Below are 10,514 nucleotides of genomic sequence, written 5' to 3'. Positions count from 1 at the left end.
AAAAATAAAATAAAGGAGCAACGTCAGGTACAGAAATGTGGTTTGTTGCCTGAGAGCAACGGTATGCCATAGAGGGTTAATTTCAATGGAAAAAAAAAATGCTATTATCTTTGAATATGCATCCAAAAGCTCCCTGATGGCAAACTAAAATATGTATGAAAAGAACACAGGAAATGATGAGAAGGCAGTGAGTGTTTGATATTGAGCATAAATGGGCTTTAAAAGTGGCTGACAGAGCATTCTAGTTTACAACATTCCAGTTAGAAATACGCAAAGATATGATCAGATTATTTATTTTCCTTCCCCGCTAGCAAGGTTGCAGACTTGTAGTCCTCTTAATACATATTATGACTAAGAGAAACCCAGAGATGTGTTTCTATGTGCTTCAGCCTCTCAGGATCAACAAACAAATCTTCTAAACCAGGACAGAAACCTCAGAGTCTGCTGAGTATTGCTGCATTGATCTAACTGCATGACTGACAGGAGAAGTGTTAACGGGGTGGAGAAGTGAGCGCACGCTGTTTGAAGAGTTCTGGTTTGGGAGTCCCTCTGTTCATCTTGTTACATGCGCTTCTTGGTAATTGACAACATGAATTATACCTCATAGGGTTCCTACATGTTCAAAGCACTCATCTTTGTAGAAAACACAGGTCCCTTCACAAATGCATACCGACACCACAGTCCGCGCTCCGCTCGTCTGTATTTAAAGTAAGCGGGCTCTTCAGTCTCTTACAGTTGTTCATCCTGCTCTACAGCACTGCAGACCATGTTCTTTGTCTGCTCCTTCCCTTTCATTCTCCCACCAGAATAAATACAATTATCTTATAATGGGATCCCCTTTGATAAAAAGCAGTCTTCTGTCATTCTGCTGGAGGTGCCAGAGTGTTGGATGGTGAGAAACTCCAGGTTAAGTATTTTCTTTTATCATTGCTCCTTTTTATATGCAAATCATCCTTCCCGCCCATCTATTTACTGCTGCAGGTATTCAGACGGGGCCTCAAACCGTGCCAGCCGCAGACCGCAGCCCGCCATCCTGCACCGACGAGGGACTCCAAATAGATTTGATTAGGATTCAAAAACGCGCCTTTGATCTCACGTTTGTTAGGCAAATGCAGCCACATGACAATATGCTGGAAAGGACGGAATGATTCTGCTGGCGTTTACAAAATAATGGACAATCTAATTGCGCTGTAATGCAGGGTGTGTGTGGTTATTAATTCTTGGCGTGCAGTGAGCCAGAAACTGGTTCATTTGCATCAGGTTCTGACAGGTTCAGAGCGAAGCAGCGGTTTGGCTTCAAACAAATGCGCTGCTGCCTATAGATAATCAGCACTCTGTTACTGTGGGGCACAAACTCACTACCTGCTGTCTGTATGAATAGGCTGTCAGTAAATATGAAATACAGGACCGGACAGCAGGCTTTCAATTATTAAATTTACCATTACTCGATTCAGCTCTGATTTGTCCTTTCTTCCGTTTTTCCTGTGGAAAGAAACAACTCGCTTCCAGCTGCCGTCATCTAAAATGAGGCGAGAATGCTGTCAAGCCTGAGCACCGAAAAGGCCAAAATACAAGAGAGTTATCAACACAGTAATCTCGCTGCTTCCGCTCCACCATTAAAATGTGACACTTCTTCTCTCCTTCCAATAACTTTGGAAAGCGAGCGACGGATATAGTTAAATGAGCCCTCGTCATTCACAGCGCTGAGTCGATCACACTCTAAAGACCTCAATGACCCAGATCAAGATCAAGCTCAACGCATACATTATTTAAAGAATGTGGCATGTGTGAGATTTGAGTTAGCCTACTTCTAAAAATACATAAAAGATGTGAAACTTGTAGTGCAAATAAAGCTGGAGATTTAGATTTCAAAGATTACATATTTGCGCAGTATCAAACCCTCCAATGCAGCACTGAAGCCTGTCACAGTGGTTAGACCAAATGAGACACTATATTCACCATCAGCCACATTCCACACCATTTTCTGCATCTACCGTCTTCAAATCTCTTCAACTTTTTCATATTTCATCATATTAAAACCACAAACTATCCCATAAACATGATGATATCCCTAAATAAAATACAATGCAATAAAATGGCTTCATAAGTTGCCTGTGTATAATTTAATTTCTGAATAAATTCAGTGGTTCTGTGAAAGCCTCATGAATACATTTAATAAAATAATTGTTTATATGGACACAAGATTAATTCGTTCAGTTTTGCCTCTCCGACATGGCGTACACATGATCCGTCAGGTCAGTTGGCTACTATCAGAATATCTGAACGAGTGTTTAAATGCATCAGATTATCAATTAGCATAAACCACCACTCACATTCAGATTATGGATTCCTGCCATTCGAGCTGAATCCAATCAGAATACTCTGATGGGAGCATTTATGTGACATTTCTATTCCGATTGGCTGTTTATTCCAATTACTTATGTGCAAACAAATGATTTCTCTGAAAAGAAAAGATAGATATTACGCTTGGAAGCCTGTGTTGTTGCAGCATCTATTAAGTCAATATATTCAAGGTTAATTCATTCCCAAGTGACTGAATAAAAATGCATGACACCTTTTGCAGTTTACTTAAAAAAACATGCATAATTTTCCCAATTAACTAAGGTTTATTCTGCCTCATAAAATTCCATTGTTGTGCATTGAGGCTGTAATGTGACACAAAATGTAGAAGAGCTGAAGGGATGTGAAAACTATTGGAGAGCAAAATGGAGGGAGCAGGAGGGGCAGCAAGATTGCTTTACCGTTTTCTATTCCATTCTAATCACAATTTACAAGGTAAACCTATTAAAACACGTCTTCTACATTGGTAAACATGCTGAAATTAGAATTAGTTGGCCAATTTACTTAATTAAGTTGTTGTTGTACCACATTGACGGTAAATGTACTTGTTCCGCTCTCAGAGATCCACAGGAGACTTTTTACTCTTTTGTGCGTGCACTAAAACTGGTTTCTCTTTTTCTTTAAGCTTTTTCAAGCTATAATTGACAGCACTTGATGCTGGAGCTTTGGAAAAGAATGTGGATTTCCCAGGATTAGAGCAAGATAGCCAAGGCTACTTCCTTCCTCTGCAACTGGATTAAATCACTTGATTGGCACCAGGAGGCTAAGGAGAGGTCTGCCAACAGAACACGCCTGCTCTGCATCCAGGGTGAAAGGTTAACCGGCCTGTCTAGAACATCTTCAAAATGTTTGGCCTTGACCATGCAAGTCAGAGGATAGCGGTCATAAATCGAACGCCAATGAAGTGTGATCAAAGTGCACCACCCGACCACTTCACATCCTATTTTCTCTGACGGGCGAAAAAGATTTTTCTATCTTTTATTTTTCGGGGGTGGCGGGACGGGAGATAATACTTCAGGTACAGACAAAATAGCCTCCACACTCACATATTCAAAGCACACACAGAGGGTATATTCAAAAACGGCTAAGCCTCTCATCATTTCATAACAGTTCTCACTCAGCAGTCACAAAACCTGGAGTTGTTTCTTCCACATCACTTCACTGTGTCAGATGGCCTCTCTCACTCTCGCTCTCGCCTTTTTTTCCCCTCCTGCATCATCCTGTGCACCACAGCTTCTCCCCCGCCCCCAGGCTGAGGGCTTCCAGTGGCTCTGGTGCAAAAGTGGATCTGCTTCAAATCTCATTTCATGATTTATAATGCAGTGTCTCTCTTAGACTCCAGATCCATGATTGGTTTACAGGACTCTCTCCAGTAAAGGTCTGTGACAAAAACCAAATCTAAATGAAAATATTGGTACACTATTTGAGATGCATGCATAAAACATGATACTAAATAATTCACTTTTAAACTTTTTTGTATACCAATCATTTAAGATATATATATATATATTTTTTTTTTTTTACTTTCACCGTAAACCTTCAATGAAAAAGTATAATTTTATGGTTTCTGTATTTGTAATCCTAGTCAACACAAAAATATAGTCAATCCGTAAATTTAGTGGTGATGCAAAGTGATTACACATTACAAATCATAAATATGCAAGTAGTCTACATGCAACTGTGTTACGCTGACTTATGAAAATATGCAAGCCCTCTTTTACATGGTTTTCACATTACAACCACATTCATTTTTTCATGTTTATATTTTAGGCCAGATTTTGAATTGTTTTTTTTTTTTTGCGTGCTTTCTTTTTATGTGTTTGGTATTCTTATGAAAATAAAATGAAAGAAAACCTAAAAATGACCTCAAATAAAATGCAGTTCATCTAATCGTCTTTACAAATCTTCTTAATAGTGCTAATGTGTTTTTAATGTATCCTCAGTATATGTACAGCAGAATGCACATATTATAGTTTCACCCTGCAGTGAAAATGTCCAACCACATTCCAGGCACTTCTGCAGGACGTTTGGATGTTTCCTCTGGTTATTTGTTGCTTGGTGGTTGCTTGTGATGGACTATGCTGCCATGTGATTAACTACTGACCTGTCCACGGTGGACCCACCTCTCGCCCTGAGACACCCCCCACAACAAGGACGCACAAAGAATAATAGGGAATAGACAATGGATGGATGGATATAAATATAGCCGCTTTAACCCCGGGGCGTCCAGTCCTGAAATGGCTGAATTCCCTCATGTTATTCAGCTCTGCAGAGACCTGGAAACAATACACTCGTTTTATTTGGGTGTGTAGGAGAAAGGGTGCATCTAAAAGTTTCAGGCTAGTAACTCTCAAAGGACTTGGGCATCCCAGATTTAATGCAACATAAAACAGAAACAAAACATTTGAACATCTTACAAAACGGCGTTTCCCCCAATCTGTGACAAAATTGAAAATTGCCGTTTACTAAAGTTTCACATTCAATCTGAGGGAGCTAGAACAATTTTGCAGAGGAGAGCGGTTCACATGTTTATGGTCAGGGTGTGCAAAGCTGATAGGCGTAACCTAAATGGCTTCTGTGACTGCAGGTGTAGTTCTAAACACAATATGTATTGTGCCATCAAAATCAAGTAAATGTGTTACTTTGAGTTGTTATAGCATGTTGTATGTGTCAAACATAACATAAAGGAAATATGACTTCACAATTTGGCCTCTCTCTCTTTATAAAGCTTCTGCATTTTCCTACACTCCACCTTCAGTGTGTCGTCACAACAATGCTTATCCTTTATGCCGTTTACAACCATCCTTACGACTAGTTGAACTGAGAAGTAGTTTGTATGAAGGGCTTGATCAATGGGCAATTCCACAGAGTGTTTGCTAATTGCTGCTGCCGCTAGTCTGATGGAGCCGAGTCAGGGAGGCGTGGGGGAGGAATGGAAAGTACTGCAGCTCTGTGGAGAAGTTTTGTGGAAGTAGGCGCAAATGTTTAGGCACCCTGGATGCCTGTCAGGAGAAATTCAAGGATTTACTTATCACACTTGCATGAAAGACTCAAAGCAAAACTCCAGGGAACAAGGGGACAACTTTTTACGATGATATAAAGCTCAAAAAAGTTCATACTACATAATCTCTCCCCCATAACTCTGAAAAGGAAGCAAGATATTTCACGAAGAAATAAGCAGATTTTGCAAACCTGAGTAAAACCCATACTCTCAAGGTTACGTACACTGAATGTGTCCTACCCATGCTCTTTGTATTAACTTGCCTCTGAATAATTTCCAACCATGCTCAAAATGTTAACTTTCAAAGCCTCTTTCTCCTTTATTCAAAAAACCAGTTATTTTGTGATTTTAAGATTAGTGCCATGAAAAAAAAGTGAAATAAATGGTCCGATAAAAAGAAATAAAAAAAAATGTAACACGTAAAGGTCAGTTTGTCTATTAATAATTCCTTCACACACATGAAAACTCCTCTCAGACATGTCCACATCGTAACCCGTTGTCGAATACGCAGCACAGACAATCAATGGATTTAGGTGGGAATTCACAGCAGCTCATAAGACAAGCAGCAACCAGTGGCACAGCCATAAATATATCTTTGTTATTTTCAGCTTTGGCTGAAGTCTGTATTCTCTAGTTGGTTCTGCTTGTTTTGGTTGTGCCTCCTGGGTTTTTCTTTGACAGGGAATCGTTACATGTTGCTGCTGAAGAGTTTCAGAGTCGCAGCACTGTCTACCCCATTCACACAGAACATGAAATATTTCCCCGCTCTGTCGTAAATAAAGCGCTCCCCACCACCACCGATGACCTTGTGTCTGAGCTAATATACTGTATTGTTAATTTGTCACGAGGTATGAAGACACATGGTGGTGCACATGCCAGAATGGAACTGACAGGTAACCCCCACAATGCTCTGGAAAGCCATTTCACCCTCTAAAGCTGCAACAAAAGAAAGCAATCACGCAGCCCTGTTTTGCCAGCTCTTATGCAATCATTGTCCTGTGGGTGAAAAACGGCCTCCATCATGCCACAGCCCAAACTAATTACTGGACTGGCAGGTGCTGAATGTGTCCCTCAATCATGAAATGGTCATTACCACAAAGCTCGCAGAATCAGGTGAAAGAGAAATCATGTAGAGTGATGCTCCCCTAACTACACGAACACAAATTCCTGACGTCTTTAGAGCAGCCTGTCTTTTCTTATCATCTAGTTAAAGAGGGAATGCCATCAAATTTTAAACCCATAAAACCTTTAAATCTTAAGAATCTGAAACATAAATAAAGCATAAATCGACTTCTCCGTTGCTTTTCAACGCAGATTATTTAACACATCAAAGTTTGTGATATGGCAAGGGTAAATAGCTGACACAGGGAGTGAACAGCCAGACCAATGAGTCCACTAATCATTTAAGATAAAGACTTTATTTAACTATGTCTTTTTATTTCTATATGTACTCTGTCAATATAAAACATCTACTGATGTACCCAGTTGACAATTAATCAATAACCCTTTCCAAACTTTCTTGCTTCATTCATAAACAACCAGTTAAGGTTTTCTCAACGCCTGAGCCACACGAGGGAGAGAGTGCTTGATTAATTAGGTAAAGAGACATTTGGGCCCAAAACCACGTACCTGCTGATAGAATGAAAGAGTTTGACTGGTATACTGCTGTTCTGAATATCACCTATCCTGTGATGTTCTGTCAAAACCAGCGCAAGGTGGAAACCTTCAACGGGCCTGACTCCTTCCATCACCAAGCCAGCTCATACATTTTGCTATAAAAAGATATTTCACTGACATTTAAATACCATTCCACCCACATCATGCTGCACAATGCAGAGGAAATCCTTAAACTGCACCTCTTCTGTTACTTCGAGCTTCCAGTTATATCAAATGCTCGCCGATTTTAACAGCTCGCTTCTTCTTTTTTTCCTCTGAGTCACAAGCCCCTGAAAGTCCCATTTAAGTTTATCTTCTACGGTCAATCTATTTAACACTGTAAGCATGCCAAAAGGGCTGGACTGAAAGTGTCTGGGGAAATATCAGAGGCAAGGAAGACGTCCAATGATGCTGTGATTTATGGTTTCATTACTGCCTCCACCAGGGGTGATCCCTGTGTGAAGCTCTGCTCCAAACAAACTGTAGATTAAAATTACTTACATATAAAAAAAAGCAGTTGTCAGCTACAGAGGAGTACAACATATACCACCCCTCTGTTAGTCAACCTTGCAATTTGGCACATTGTAAAAGGGATCTAATTGGAATATATTATTCAATTATACAGGCAAATACTGATCTAACGGAGCTATTTACATAGGAAACCATGTCTTCGGTGCCCTGCTGAGCTGTCAAGGTTGCACTCAATCATATATCACTTAAAACTTTACAGGGAGTAAAAGAAATATGCCAACTCCACAAGAGGCAGCCATATCTCATTTAGCGTGGTTTTCTGCACATAAAACATTCATGTTATGAATCACTTTTAATACTGAAATACACACAGGGACTCTATGGGTAAAACGAACAGAGGTCTTTTTCTGCGTCTCTGAAAAACAAGCTCATAAACTTTACAAAATTAAGTTAGAGGATAAGGAGTACTTCATGTATCTGCAATGGGTGGTTGAACAGAAGCTACATATCCTAGAGATTTTAGTTTCTAAGTGATCTACGTGTTAAACGATTCTTTTGAGGGCTAACAGATACTGCCATTATTCTGATATACTGACTCACATGTCGATCAGCTAACAAACCTTGTTTTGGTCTGAGATGAACTGTCTTATTTTTGTCCTATTTTAAATCCCAAGAACTATCGGCGGACTAAAAAAGGGAAATGTTAAATTTTAATGCTGTGTTTTCAGTAGATTGATTGCCTCAAACTTTCTCTTTACAGAGTTCAATTTATACATTTTGAAATCAAGATCCCACTTTGGCTGAATGAGGAGTCCTCATGTCATCAAGGCTTTTAAGGTATTCAAAGAAGGCTCTAAATAGACTGAGGACAAAAAAAAAGTATGTCAGTCATTTTAAAAATATCTGAAAATGATTAGAGGAATGCTTCTCTTTAATATGGTTGTGTTAAATAAGCTTTATTTAGAGTTTTCTTTCAGTGCTTATGTCGTCCTTTACAATTAAGGAATAGTCCAGTAAATGGATCTGTCTGAGGTCATTAGCAAGAGGTGACCATGTTTTGTGTGTGAATTTTCTATAGTGTGAAGTTGCATATTAAATAAAGAGGTCTTCTCCTGAAAAAAAGAGTAGTAGCTACTATTCCTCTAACTTTGTCTGGGGAAAAACTAATGACTACAGTAGAAATTCACCTGTACTAATTTACAGTAGATTTACCCTGAAGCAGAAGAAGGAATTGGTGAACAAAATATTTTGAGGTTTTACATGATCCCCCCCCCCACACACTTTTGCAGTTTTAAGGCACTGCTGCTGTGTGTGGCTGCAATTATTTAATATCTTTGAATAGCAAAACATTCCTTGGACTGTGAGGTGTTTATATTTCATTTTAAAGTGTAAAAGCTGTGAAATGATCATTAGTTATGGCTAGAAAACAGAGCCTCACCTCCACACGGAGCTTCCTCTCCTCTTCTTGATGCGTCAATGAAACCATGCAGCAAAATCCCTGAAAAAAGTTTGAAACAGTTATGACTTTATGTGGACTGTGTATTGACTCTATAGTAGCTAGAAAGCATAAACACCAGAAATTAAGGTTTAGTAGGAGTCACCTGCTGAGTTAATGTTTCAGTTTTGGCCTCTAAAGAGGATATAAGCAACTCAAAATTGCCATAATGGATTAAAGGCTCAGGTATGATTTTAAACAAAAAACATTCCAGGTCTCATTGTTTAATCTTGAGTTTAAACTAAAAAAAAAAAAAACATATCTTGACAAAATTTTTATATTTAAAATGTTTGTTTGGCAAATTAACCGTTTCAAAGGATTGTATCTAACCTAAGGAGGACTTTAATGGGAGACAGAGATGCCAGCTATGGTTACGTTTGGTGCACAAACTTTAAAAAGTTTCTTAGAATTAATTCATTTTGTTTCAGCTTATTTTACCACCTTGACTTGCATTCAAATCATGTGGAGTGTTGATATTTTGGAGGTTTATCTCCCATGTGTTTGGAGTTAAGAGCTTATTTGGTGATATTCCCTTTATTGCATCCACTCAAAAGCTGAACAATTAAAATTGACCTTTTATTATTTACTTAGTTTTTTTCATGGAATCAGAAAGCCATTACTCCTTTAAAAACTTTGAAAATCATCTCAAAACTGGGTTGTATGGGAACTAGAAAAGCTTAATATCTCATGTTTACGGTGTTGGACCCAAATGCAGAGCAGACTGAGGCGAAAGGTAGGTAGAGAGGATTTAATGAAAAAGTCAATGAACAAGAACTTACAAACTGGGAGATCACAGGGAGCAAGAATCAGGTACAGGGAGTCGAGCACTATGACTGTAGAAAGGAGTGAGAGGAGGAGAGGTGTATAAATACTGTGAGAGCGACGCTGCAACAATACACCGGGGCGGATTAGCTAACAGCTTGCAGGTGTGAGGGGAGAGAACAGAAGACAGACTGAAGAAAAGAGAGAGACAGAGAGAGAGGGAGGCAGAGAAAAAAGAAGATACAAACTGGGGAACTGGTTAATCAAATCCAAATGAATCAAAAAGTAGGGACAAGAAATAAATAATAAACATAAAGTAAAATAATATGGCTGATCTCATCAAGTAATAAACACAGAATGACAAATGAACAAACCCAGAAAAGTCCCAAAACAACCCAGAATCTTGACAAATTATCACAAGATTTTATATCCATAATTTAATCTCTCTTAAAATTGAAGCTCCATTATTCATCATTTTTATTTATTTTTTTTGCAATGAAATTTGACTAGACATTCAAAGCTAATTGGCCTAAGGCATTATAATAAGTTTGAGCAAATATATTATAGTATAATGGTCTATTTCTAGCTGAAAATCAACGTTATTGGTTAAGCAGCATTGCATTTCTCATCAAATATATCACATTGTTGCTTCGTAATCCTTCATGTGGAGGTATGTTTTGTAGGAACAGTAGCAACATGCCACAAAGTGTCTTGTTCCTCATTAAAATTTCAGTTATCACAGTTGACATTAATATAACAATGAGATAT

At 38.7% G+C, this 10,514-nt stretch overlaps 1 long non-coding RNA gene across 2 annotated transcripts in view; it reads right to left on the bottom strand.

The window, feature by feature from the left end:
• The window catches only part of LOC106948701 (uncharacterized), a 78,586-nt gene extending 68,762 nt beyond the window's left edge, over positions 1-9,824 (bottom strand). For both annotated transcript variants that reach the window (XR_001425228.1, XR_001425227.1), the window contains exons 1-2: positions 9,764-9,824; positions 8,928-8,987 (exon numbers count right to left, since the gene is read on the bottom strand). This is a non-coding gene — a long non-coding RNA (uncharacterized LOC106948701). The remainder of the gene's footprint in view (positions 1-8,927; positions 8,988-9,763) is intronic.
• Between the last annotated feature and the right edge of the window lie 690 nt (positions 9,825-10,514).

Source organism: Poecilia latipinna, unplaced genomic scaffold, assembly GCF_001443285.1.
Source record: "Poecilia latipinna isolate Pla-1442-1.1 unplaced genomic scaffold, P_latipinna-1.0 Scaffold302, whole genome shotgun sequence".
Classification (NCBI taxonomy): domain Eukaryota; kingdom Metazoa; phylum Chordata; class Actinopteri; order Cyprinodontiformes; family Poeciliidae; genus Poecilia; species Poecilia latipinna.
This window is presented reverse-complemented; position numbering and strand designations above follow the sequence as displayed.